Genomic DNA, 12,500 nt, shown 5'->3' on the forward strand with positions numbered 1-12,500 from the left:
AGATGACGAACAGTCATAATGACCATCCCGTAGTCGATAGGCTTCAAACCTAACACACCAACCAAAACCTTGAACCATCTGAGCAAATTCATTGTGAGAGACAACTTAAGGAGTGATGTCTCTCGTGTGTGATATTTTAGCGGAGTCCTTTTGATTAAACAGTATATAAAGAATAGAAAGGCACAATACCGTGACTGTAACAATACACAAATATCCGCACATACAAGAATGACTTGGACCATTATGTAGTGACACAGTGTGTGGCGAGTTGCTGATCCAAGTCGGACCGAAACGTTGGGTTATTTGTGTATAGAAAGTATAACCAGTATTTGTTGTTGTGCTGTTCTGCTGTAGTATTGTGCTGTTCTGCTGTAGTATTGTGCTGTTCTTCTTTAGTGTTGTATTGTTAAAATATTGAAAATATGCTGATGGAAAAGATAACAATTTTGTTAGGTTGTGGTAATGTCAGAGGTCCGTGTGGTGAGTGCTTGAGGGAATCTGTAGTCGTCAACACTGTCCACGAGAGAGACTGGTAAGAGATGTTTTGTATATGAATGGTATACAATACCGACAAGATGAAAATTTGACACATATGCCACATCTGTGAAGAGCAGACCATATCCAAGGCTGAGGGACTGATTACCTCACCTTTTGTATATAGTTTTACTCTAGTCAAATTATGTCCTAGAATTTGTATTGATAAAGCCACTGGATGGCGAAACGTCTACGTTAAAGATACGCAGATGTTTCATACGTGTCTAATTTTCAAGAGATATATTGTGTGTTAATTCCCATGACACACACACACACACACACTACAATATGTCACCATTAATATGGACTCCGTTGTGCAAAATGTCTTGGCCGTGATGAAGGGCTCTTAATTCAAGGAATCGGAGCAACCTCCCTTAATGATCTTGATCCAAGGAATTGGTGCTATCCGCCCTTTGCTTGGATCGTCTCCCATTCCCCAAGGCGCTGTAACACCCCTCAGTGTTTAACGCTTTCCCCCACCCGTGAAATAAAATCTCACTCGTATTATGTAGGATAAAAACACTGGGTGGCGCCGCCCTGTGTAATATTGTGGTGGTAAGATACACTGGGTGGCGCCGCCCTGTGGAATATTGTGGTGGTAAGATACACTGGGTGGCGCCGCCCTGTGGAATATATATTGTGGTGGTAAGATACACTGGGTGGCGCCGCCCTGTGGAATATTGTGGTGGTAAGATACACTGGGTAGCGCCGCCCTGTGTAATATTGTGGTGGTAAGATACACTGGGTGGCGCCGCACTGTGTAATATTGTGGTGGTAAGATACACTGGGTGGCGCCGCCCTGTGTAATATTGTGGTGGTAAGAAACACTGGGTGGCGCCGCCCTGTGGAATATTGTGGTGGTAAGATACACTGGGTGGCGCCGTCCTGTGGAATATTGTGGTGGTAAGATACACTGGGTGGCGCCGCCCTGTGGAATATTGTGGTGGTAAGATACACTGGGTGGCGCCGCCCTGTGGAATATTGTGGTGGTAAGATACACTGGGTGGCGCCGCCCTGTGTAATATTGTGGTGGTAAGATACACTGGGTGGCGCCGCCCTGTGTAATATTGTGGTGGTAAGATACACTGGGTGGCGCCGCACTGTGGAATATTGTGGTGCTAAAATACACTGGGTGGCGCCGCCCTGTGTAATGTGATCGTAAGATACACTGGGTGGCGCCGCCCTGTGGAATAATGTGATCGTAAGATACACTGGGTGGCGCCGCCCTGTGGAATGATGAGGTAAGATACACTGGGTGGCGCCGCCCTGTGGAATAATGTGGTGGTAAGATACACTGGGTGGCGCCGCCCTGTGGAATAATGTGGTGGTAAGATACACTGGGTGGCGCCGCCCTGTGGAATAATGTGGTGGTAAGATACACTGGGTGGCGCCGCCCTGTGGAATAATGTGGTGGTAAGATACACTGGGTGGCGCCGCCCTGTGGAATAATGTGGTGGTAAGATACACTGGGTGGCGCCGCCCTGTGGAATAATGTGGTGGTAAGATACACTGGGTGGCCCCGCCCTCTGGAATAATGTGGTGGTAAGATACACTGGGTGGCGCCGCCCTGTGGAACGATGAGGTGGTAAGATACACTGGGTGGCGCCGCCCTGTGGAATGATGTGGTGGTAAGATACACTGGGTGGCGCCGCCCTGTGGAATAATGTGGTGGTAAGATACACTGGGTGGCGCCGCCCTGTGGAATAATGTGGTAGTAAGATACACTGGGTGGCGCCGCCCTGTGTAATGTAGGATACACTGGGTGGCGCCGCCCTGTGGAATAATGTGATGGTAAGATACACTGGGTGGCGCCGCCCTGTGGAATAATGATAAGATACACTGGGTGGCGCCGCCCTGTGGAATAATGTGATGGTAAGATACACTGGGTGGCGCCGCCCTGTGGAATGATGAGGTAAGATACACTGGGTGGCGCCGCCCTGTGGAATAATATGGTAAGATACACTGGGTGGCGCCGCCCTGTTTAATAATGTGATGGTAAGATACACTGGGTGGCGCCGCCCTGTGGAATGATGAGGTAAGATACACTGGGTGGCGCCGCCCTGTGGAATAATGTGGTGGTAAGATACACTGGGTGGCGCCGCCCTGTGGAATAATGTGGTAAGATACACTGGGTGGCGCCGCCCTGGGGAATAATGTGATGGTAAGATACACTGGGTGGCGCTGCCCTGTGGAATAAGGTAAGATACACTGGGTGGCGCCGCCCTGTGGAATAATGTGGTGGTAAGATACACTGGGTGGCGCCGCCCTGTGGAATAATATGGTGGTAAGATGCACTGGGTGGCGCCGCCCTGTGGAATAATGTGGTGGTAAGATACACTGGGTGGCGCCGCCCTGTGGAATAATGTGGTGGTAAGATACACTGGGTGGCACCAACCTGTGGAATAATGTGGTGGTAAGATACACTGGGTGGCGCCGCCCTGTGGAATAATGTGGTGGTAAGATACACTGGGTGGCGCCGCCCTGTGGAATAATGTGGTGGTAAGATACACTGGGTGGCGCCGTCCTGTGGAATAATGTGGTGGTAAGATACGCTGGGTGGTGCCGCCCTGTGGAATAATGAAGTGGTAAGATACACTGGGTGGCGCCGCCCTGTGGAATGAGGTAAGATACACTGGGTGGCGCCGCCCTGTGGAATAATGTGGTGGTAAGATACACTGGGTGGCGCCGCCCTGTGGAATAATGTGGTAAGATACACTGGGTGGCGCCGCCCTGTGGAATAATGTGGTGGTAAGATACACTGGGTGGCGCCGCCCTGTGGAATAATCGGGTGGTAAGATACACTGGGTGGCGATGAGAAACATTAGGTGTCACTCGATGAAATAATGTGAGAGCGCTAGAGCCGTAGGGGCTACGCAACTCCTGGGGGAATGGGAGGCAGTCTCGCTTGATCCAAAGAAACGCTGAACCAGTTCCACAGATAAAACACTTCTCAGCGGCATTGAGGAGCCTTTCTTAAAGGGTTTATTACTTAGTCTTCCAAGGTGTCAGGCGGGGATCCTAGGAGCCTGCTCTTCTGTCCTTCTCGTCAACAGAAAACTCCCCGCAAGGAAGGTTCCTTGATGCTCTTGAGGGGCTCTTGATCTAGGGAATTGGATTTGAATACCTTCCCTCCCCCCACATGCGCTGTATAATCCTACGGGTTTAGCGCTCCCCCATGATTAAAATAATCAATAGACAACAAAAACAGATTCATGCTTCTATACAGCGCAAAATGTGGATACAGTTTGGAGATTTCAGATATCTTCTAAACAGCGAAGCGATTTGTCAGGTCATATAAGGTTTTAATGGAGGTGCATCTGAGAGGCTGCATGTTTGGACACTCTTAAGATATAGTGTTCCGTTTATGTCGCCTGCGAGTCTCGAAGATGCCTTGGAACTTGCTATCAAGTTCAGACTTGCGCTGGGAACGCAGGATTCTGCGCTACTTTGCTCTTCTCATCTCCTACACTTCCAGGAGATGCTCTGGAAATCATTTGCGTAAGGCCGAGACTAATTCACTTGCTGCCGGGTACCCAGATGTAAACCGGTATTGATGTACTTATTTTCGGTATGCTTGTTTGTTGTTAGACCTACGTTTTTTATGGGTTTAGTTAACTTAACCTAAAAACTGGTCATTACCCAATAGTAGTGTCAGTAGCCTTAAACAAACTGTTTATTACCTGGGTGGCAGTCAAATAGACACATCCCTGGTGTGAATAGTGAAGGTCAAAAATTTGAAAAAAATTTGACCTAGAGAATTATATAGTCTATGAAATACTGTTCTACATTAACGTTCTTGTATAGGTTTGCTTCTGGCGTGATTTCACAATATTATTGTTTGTATATTGTATCTTTTTTAATACTAGAGAGTATAGTTAATAGCATTAATAACCATTACATATTGTAAACTACTTTTTTAAGTATTCATTATGGTTCTCAATGAAGGTTACCAGAAAGTTTGAGTCAACAATGATCGTTTTCGCCCTGGTCGGGGCGGGGGAGGAGTAGAGTGTTACTTGGGAAGAGTCAGTCAAGGGAGTTGATGTGCTGTGGGTGTGTGAGCATGGTAAGATAAGAGGGAATCAGGGTAAACAGGCCAGCAGGACTTGAGCTTTGGAGGTGGGAACTACGGTATCTACAATTTGAGAGAGTGGTTGAGATGAAGTTCGGTGGGTCATTGTCTCCTGACGTTCAATCATTTTCGGTAAGACATCCATGATACGATCAATGGCCAGTGTGTGGAGGAAAGGACACTAGAAGCTGCTATCATTAAACGAAAGTTTAACAACTGGATTGATGTGGGCTGATGTAAAGTTTGTTCTAAATCCAACGACAACCTGAATATCTATCTCGTATTGGTATTACAATAGTCACACAGATGGCACTGATGCAGGATGACTGGATGAGCTGTGGAGTTTTAGATTTTTCGATAGTTTCCCATATAAGAGTGTGGGGAGGAAAGAGTGAGTTATTAAAACGAATGAAAAACATTTTACTTGAGAGAAAAAATGGGAAGTGATACCAGGGTAAGAAGTCCTGAGGTGAGATGGTCACTAACAGGAGCTTCAGGGATCTATGCTTTCACGGTGAACCTGCTTTTGAAATTGATCTGCATATATAAGTGGACGTAAACTCGTGCATGGAAACTGATAAACCGAAGGCTGGATAGAAAATGGACATTGATTTTTCGTTGTCGAATTATTATGTAATGACCGGGCTCTGATTGGGTTGTATATTATGCACTAAAAACATTTGATATGGAGAGGGATCTTATAGGGGTTATAAATAAGAAATGACAGGAGTACCACACAAATACATGGTGAACGTTTCATGTGTATCTACAAGGTAACTTCTAGTTTATGGATGGTGATGTGTTGGAAAGGTGCCAAACTGCGTTGGACCCACATTAAAGCACCCGGCTTAAAGAAGCCTGTGAACTTAATAGATTTAATAGACATGTATAGGTTTGGTTTCTGGGATAGGGAGTGTGACGTATGAAGGACTGAAAAAATGTGTTTTCATTGTTGGTGAAAAAGAGGTATAAATAGTGTCCAGGTAGATTAGCGAGCATATACGTACATTCATTGGCCACTTCATTAGGTACACCCTCCTACTTCTTGGTAGGGCCTCCCTTTTGCCCCCCAAAATAGCCCAAATTCTTAAGAGGTGGCATGGATTCGACAAGGTGCTGGAAACATTCCTTAGAGATGTTGACATTAAAGCATCACTCAGTTGGTGCAGTTATTTTGGCTGCACATTCATGCAGCGAATCTCACTTTCCATTACATCCCAAAGGTTGACGTCAAATTTTGACCCTACCATTGCATGTCTCAGCAGAAATCGCAATTCATCCGACCAGGCGACGTTTTTCCAGCCTTCAACTGTTCAGTTTTAGTGACCCTGTGGCCACTGTAGCCTCAGTTTCCTGTTAACTGACAGTAGTGCTGCTGTAGTCTATCTACTTAAAGGTTCGATTCTGAAACTGTTGAGTTAGTGTCACCTTCCTGTCGGCTTGAACCAGTTTGGTCACTCTGACTTTTCTCATTACCGCAGAATTGCCGCTCAATGCATGTTTTGTATTTTTCACACCATTCTCTGTAAGTCAGCAGTTTCTGCGATATTCACACCACTACGTCTGGCATCAACAACCCTCCTCGGTCAAAGCCACTTGGATCACATTTCCTCCCCATTTTGATGTTCAGTTTGAACAACAACCTCTTGACCATGTCTGTGTATTTAGGTGCTGCCACGTGATTGCAAGATTAGATAATTACATTAACGAGTAGGTGCACAGGTGTACCTAATAATGTGGCCATTGGGTGTACATCTTTATTTTAGAGATTAAAGCTTTTTTAATTGGATGTGAACAGGTGAGACACACAATGAGTTTTGTGCAGTTGACAGGCTTTAAACCAATCCAGTGGGCACATGTAAAGTTGAGGAAACAAGGCAAAGTTATTCTAGACTGACGGACGAAACAATGACCAAACCTTGAGTTACGTATAAAGTGGTATTGAAGGTACAGTATATGTTTCTTCCCTAAATATTGTCTACAATTATAATAGCTCCTGGAGGAGGTTGTGCGTAACGTTTGTTGAAGATGAGAAATTCCGATTCATCATGAGGGATGTTCAGCCTCCTACTGACGATGAGTAACGTGAGCGCAAAAAAATGTAAACATTTTTAAATGCACATACATATCCACATAATTTTATGACTTGAACTTGAGTACTAACGAAATAATAGGGCTAGAAAATGTTGACGGGGGAGAGTACGGACGGGAGTACTCGCCTGAGGGAATAAGCAAGTAGTGATAGTTATTTTTCTTTATTTTTATCATGATGAATTTGGGAATTGTTATTTGTGGAGTCTTAAACTGAGTACCTTCCAACCCATGAGGTTTAGTATATCAGGTGCAAATATTGTAAAGGTAACTGTACAATTATATCTGAGTATGATAGTAACATGGATGGCACTTGTATGACTGGCCAACCTTGCTTGCTTCCAGAAGCAGGTAATAAATGGTGATAAATGAAAGTCAACCCCCATTCATACCTGAGAGAAGTATTCATGTTAGGGTAGACGAGTGCCAACCATTGACTCAATAAGAGCAATAACTGGCTCGTAAATCTATATGGCTATCGAGTGAGGCACCCTGGCCAGCGGTAGCGCTGTTTGTCCTCCGCCCTTGATCACACACTGCTGGAAGCTGCTCATTTTTACTTGACGGACCTTCAACAAGTGTGTTGATATGTCCTTAGTCTTATTTATCTCGGCTGTCGTGCACACTCTAGTTCTCTAGTGGTTTAAGCTTATGCGACCAAGCTCTTGAGAATTATTTGGGTCACGTATTGATTTTATCGACATAGGTCACCCTCTGACTCATGGGGTCAGAGTTCATTCCATTGTGTTAGATATATGCATTTTCCTCCCGATCATTCCGGGTATTTCCTTCGGTTGTTGACCTGGTTACATGATACACCATAAAAGGTATAAGCCACAAACTTATATATATCTTCTATGATGGAGACAAATAGCATAAAATACGTACACGATGGATAGAGATCACATATGACGTGTAAGACTATCCTTTATTAACAACTTTTCGACCACACAGTGAACTTTGTGATCCTTGTCAAGGATCACATTATACTGCATTTGTTTTTCCCCTTAACACTTCTTGTGTAGTTGCAAGTTGAAGACTATTAATAAATTTGGGTTATTTTGTAAACAAATGACACAACGTAGTCCTACATATGCTACATTTCAAACATGATTACGGCCCTGGCAACACACACGCACACACACATGTATGAAAGGCCCCTAGGAGCTAGTGATCATGTGGTTCTGTGCTTTGACTACATAGTTGAGCTTCAAGGGGAGAGAGTGGCAGGGACAGGATGGGAAAAAACAAACTACAAAAGGGGGAACTGCTCAAGCATGAGGAACTTCCTGCAAGACATTCAGTGGGAGAGGGAACTGACAGGAAAACCAGTACAAGAAATGATGGACTATGTGGCAACAAAATGCAAGGAGGCAGAGGAGAGGTTTGTTCCCAAGGGAAACAGAAATAATGGGAAGAACAGAACGAGTCCTTGGTTCACCCAAAGGTGTAGGGAGGCAAAAACTAGGTGTACTAGAGAATGGAAAAGGTACAGAAGACAGAACTCAGGAAAACAAAGAGATTAGCCGAATAGCCAGAAACGAATATGCACAGACAAGAAGGGAGGCTCAGCGACAATATGAAAATGACATAGCATCGAAAGTCAAGTCTGACCCGAAGCTGTTGTATAGCCACATCAGGAGGACCAGGTAATCAGACTGAGGAAGGGTGATGGGGGAGCTCACAAGAAACGACCGAGAGGTATGTGAGGAGCTCAACACGAGATTTAAAGAAGTATTTGCAGTGGAAACCAGTAGGTCTCCAGGAAATCAGAACAGGGGGGTACACCAACAAGTGCTGGATGAGGTACACATAACCAAGGAGGAGGTGAAGAAGCTGCTATGTGAACTTGACACCTCACAGGCGGTGGGACCAGACAACATTTCTCCGTGGGTCCTTAGAGAGGGAGCAGAGATGTTGTGTGTGCCATTAACAAAGATAAACACATCCATTGAAACTGGGTAACTCCCTGAGGTATGGAAGATGGCAAATGTAGTCCCAATTTTTAAAAAGGGAGACAGACATGAGGCACTAAACCACAGACCTGTATCACTAACGTGTATAGTATGCAAAGTCATAGAGAAGATCATCAGGAGGAGAGTGATGGAGCACCTGGAAAGAAACAAGTGTATAATTGACAACCAGCACGGCTTCAGGGAAGGAAAATCCCGTGTCACAAACCAACTGGAGTTTTATGACAAGGTGACAGAAATAAGACAGAGAGAGGGGTGGATCGACTGCATTTTTTTGGACTGCAAGTAGGCCTTCGACACAGTTCCTCACAGGAGGTTACTGCAAAAGCTAGAGGATCAGGCACACATAACAGGAAAGGCACTGCAATGGATCAGAGAATACCTGACAGGGAGGCAATAACGAGTCATGGTACGTGACGAGGTGTCAGAGCGGGCGCCTGTGACAAGCGGGGTTCCACACGGGTCAGTCCTAGGGTCTGTGCTGTTTTTGGTATATGTGAATGACATAACGGAAGGGATAGACTCAGAAGTGTCCTTGTTTACAGATGATATGAAGTTAATGAGAAGAATCAAATTGGACGAGGATCAGGCAGGACTACAAAGAGACCTGGACAGGCTACAAGCCTGGTCCAGCAACTGGCTCCTTGAGTTTAACCCTGCCAAATGCAAAGTTATGAAGATTGGGGAAGGGCAAAGAAGACCGCAGACACAATATAGTCTAGATGGCCAAAGACTGCAAACCTCACTCAAGGAAAACGATCTGGGGGGTGAGTATAACACCGAGCATATCTCTTGAGGCACACATCAATCAGATAACTGCTGCAGCATACGGGCGTCCGGCAAACCTACGGATAGCATTCCGATACCTCAGTAAGGAATCGTTCAAGACTCTGTATACCATTTACGTCAGGCCCATACTGGAGTATGCAGCACCAGTTTGGAATCCACACCTGGTCAAGCACGTCAAGAAATTAGAGAAAGTGCAAAGGTTTGCAACAAGACTAATCCCAGAGCTAAGAGGATTGTCCTACGAAGGTTGAGGGAAATCGGCCTGACGACACTGGAGGACAGGAGGGTCAGGGAAGACATGATGACGACTGCGCGGAATAGACAAGGTGGACAAAGACGGAATGTTCCAGAGATGGGACACAGAAACAAGAGGTCAAAATTGGAAGTTGAAGACTCAGATGAATCAAAGGGATGTTAGGAAGTATTTCTTCAGTCATAGTCAGGCAGTGGAATAACCTAGAAAGTGACGTAGTGGAGGCGGAAACCATACATAGTTTTAAGGCGAGGTATGATAAAGCTCATGGAACAGGGAGAGAGAGGACCTAGTAGCAATCAGTGAAGAGGCGGGGCCAGGAGCTATGAATCGACCCCTGCAACCACAAATAGGTGAGTACACACACACACCGCCGAGGACAGACGTCAACCGCCTCATTTTGGAAAAAAACAAAGGTTCTGCCTGTTTTTGTAGGGAATGAGTTTTATGTGAGTGATGTCACCCGAAAAATAGAAGGAAATTATTAATATGGATTATATTTCTGGAGTTAAGAGTGTGCTCACAAAAAAATATATTTCATGAAGGATATTTTAGTTCCAGAGTTGAATTATAGGAGACTGAAATAACTGAAGAGAAAGTAAATAAACTGCTATTAGATGATAAGAAAAATCAAGGGCAAGACGGTACAGTACTTTGGCTTTTAAAAGAATATGCAAATGAGTTATATTATCCAGTTCGATTTTTTTTTTTTTAGGATTTCACTTCAGGAAGGTAAATTATCAGACACGTGGAAGATGGCACATATTGTGAACATATTTAAAAACGGTGACAGGAAAGACCCTTTAATACACAATACACAAATAACCCGCACATAAAAGAGAGAAGCTTACGACGACGTTTCGGTCCGACTTGGACCATTGACTTTGTCAATGGTCCAAGTCGGACAGAAACGTCGTCGTAAGCTTCTCTCTCTTTTATGTGCGGGTTATTTGTGTATCGTTCCAGTCACGGTATTGTGCCTTTTTTGTTATTTAAAGACCCTTTAACTATAGGCGCCATCTTTGTTGACGAGTGTTGGAAAATTATTGTAAAAATGAAATTAAAATGGATTCAGCACTTCGAGAATAATAACATACTGAGTAGTAAACAATTTAGTTGTCTGTACATTCGTGAATATTAAATCTGTACAGTTATTACAATAGTTACATTGTTCAAGCAAGACATGGATGATCAGATAGTATTTACATGGACTTTAAGGAAGATTTTGTTAGAGTTCACCGTGGAAGAAGACTTTAGAAACTGCAAAACTTGGGAGTAATTAAAGGTCCAGTATTACAGTGGATGAGAGACTTTTTCCTTGAAAGAAAAAATAGAAGTAGTTATAAGAGGAAAAGTGTTTGCATGGGAGGACCTCACAAGTGGGGTGCCACAAGGGTTTGTTCTTGCTCCAGTAATCATTCTAATTTTTTTAAATGATTTACCAGAAGGAATTAAAAAGTATATGAATATGTTTACAAATGATGACAAAATCTTATGTAAAATTAATAATGAAAGTGACTGTACTCCTTTACAAGAAGATCTGGACACATTAAGCACATGGAATGATAGATGGACGATGGAATTTAATGTAAATAAATATAATGTAGATAAATGTATGTTGATGAAGGAAAAAAGGTAAATAGTTCGTTGAGATATCTGTGGAGACAAAGACGGGCAAAGAAGGGCATGTACGAAAGTATAGTGGTACCAACACTATTATATGGATGTGAAGCTTGGGTTGTAAATGCTGCAGCGAGGAGGCGGTTGGAGGCAGTGGAGATGTCCTGTCTAAGGGCAATGTGTGGTGTAAATATTGTGCAGAGAATTCGGAGTGTGGAATTTAGGAGGTGTGGAGTTAATAAAAGTATTAGTCAGAGGGCTGAAGAGGGTTGTTGAGGTGGTTTGGTCATTTAAGAAGACTGGAACAAAGTAGAATGACTTGGAGAGCGTATAAATCTGTAGGGGAAGGAAGGCTGGGTAGGAGTCGTCCTCGAAAAGGTTGGAGGGAGGGGGCAAAGGAAGTTTTGTGGGCAATGGGCTTGGACTTCCAGCATGCATGCGTGAGCGTGTTAGATAGGAGTGAATGGAGACGAATGGTTTTTGGGACGTGACGAGCTGTTGGAGTGTGAGCAGGGTAATATTTCGTGAAGGGATTCAGGGAAACCGGTTAGCCGGAATCGAGTTCGGGAAATGGGAAGTACAATGCCTGCGCTTTAAAGGAGGGGTTTGGGATCCTGGCAGCTTGGAAGGACTTCTAAACTGTCGTATCTGAGCGCCTCTGCAAAATCAGTGATTATGTATGAGTGATGGTGAAAGTGTTAAGTGATGAAAATATTTTTCTTTCTTTTTGGATTTTTCTTTCTTTTTGGGTCACCCTGCCTCGGTGGGAAACGGCCGATATGTTAAAAAAAAAAGTTATGTAGTCGAAATGGGAGAAAGTAAAATCAGGCCACATGAAGAATGTAGACTGTGACATAATATTGAAAGTGTCAGAAAAGGGGAATTATTATTGACCGAAAATTGTCACCGGATGATCATATAAATGAAATTGTGAGAAACTCATCTGCTAAACTGACAAACTTTAAAATAGTTTTCAAATATATGGATAATGAAATGTTAAGAAAATTGTTTATAATTGCTTGTATAACTCTGTGTAGCCAAAAATTGGAATATGCAGCAGCTGTGTGGTGCCAACACCTAACAAAAACACACAAGTTAGAAAATGTTCAAAGAAGAGTTACAAAATCTCTGCCAGAATTGAACAATATGAACCATGACGAAATATTGT

At 43.9% G+C, this 12,500-nt stretch overlaps 1 long non-coding RNA gene across 2 annotated transcripts in view; it reads left to right on the forward strand.

Annotated features, from left to right (window-relative positions):
- Positions 1-139: 139 nt before the first annotated feature.
- Positions 140-12,500, forward strand: part of LOC138854555 (uncharacterized) — a 517,178-nt gene continuing 504,817 nt past the window's right edge. For both annotated transcript variants that reach the window (XR_011393750.1, XR_011393751.1), the window contains exon 1: positions 140-532. This is a non-coding gene — a long non-coding RNA (uncharacterized lncRNA). The remainder of the gene's footprint in view (positions 533-12,500) is intronic.

The sequence above is a fragment of the Cherax quadricarinatus genome, chromosome 4 (assembly GCF_038502225.1).
Source record: "Cherax quadricarinatus isolate ZL_2023a chromosome 4, ASM3850222v1, whole genome shotgun sequence".
Lineage (NCBI taxonomy): Eukaryota > Metazoa > Arthropoda > Malacostraca > Decapoda > Parastacidae > Cherax > Cherax quadricarinatus.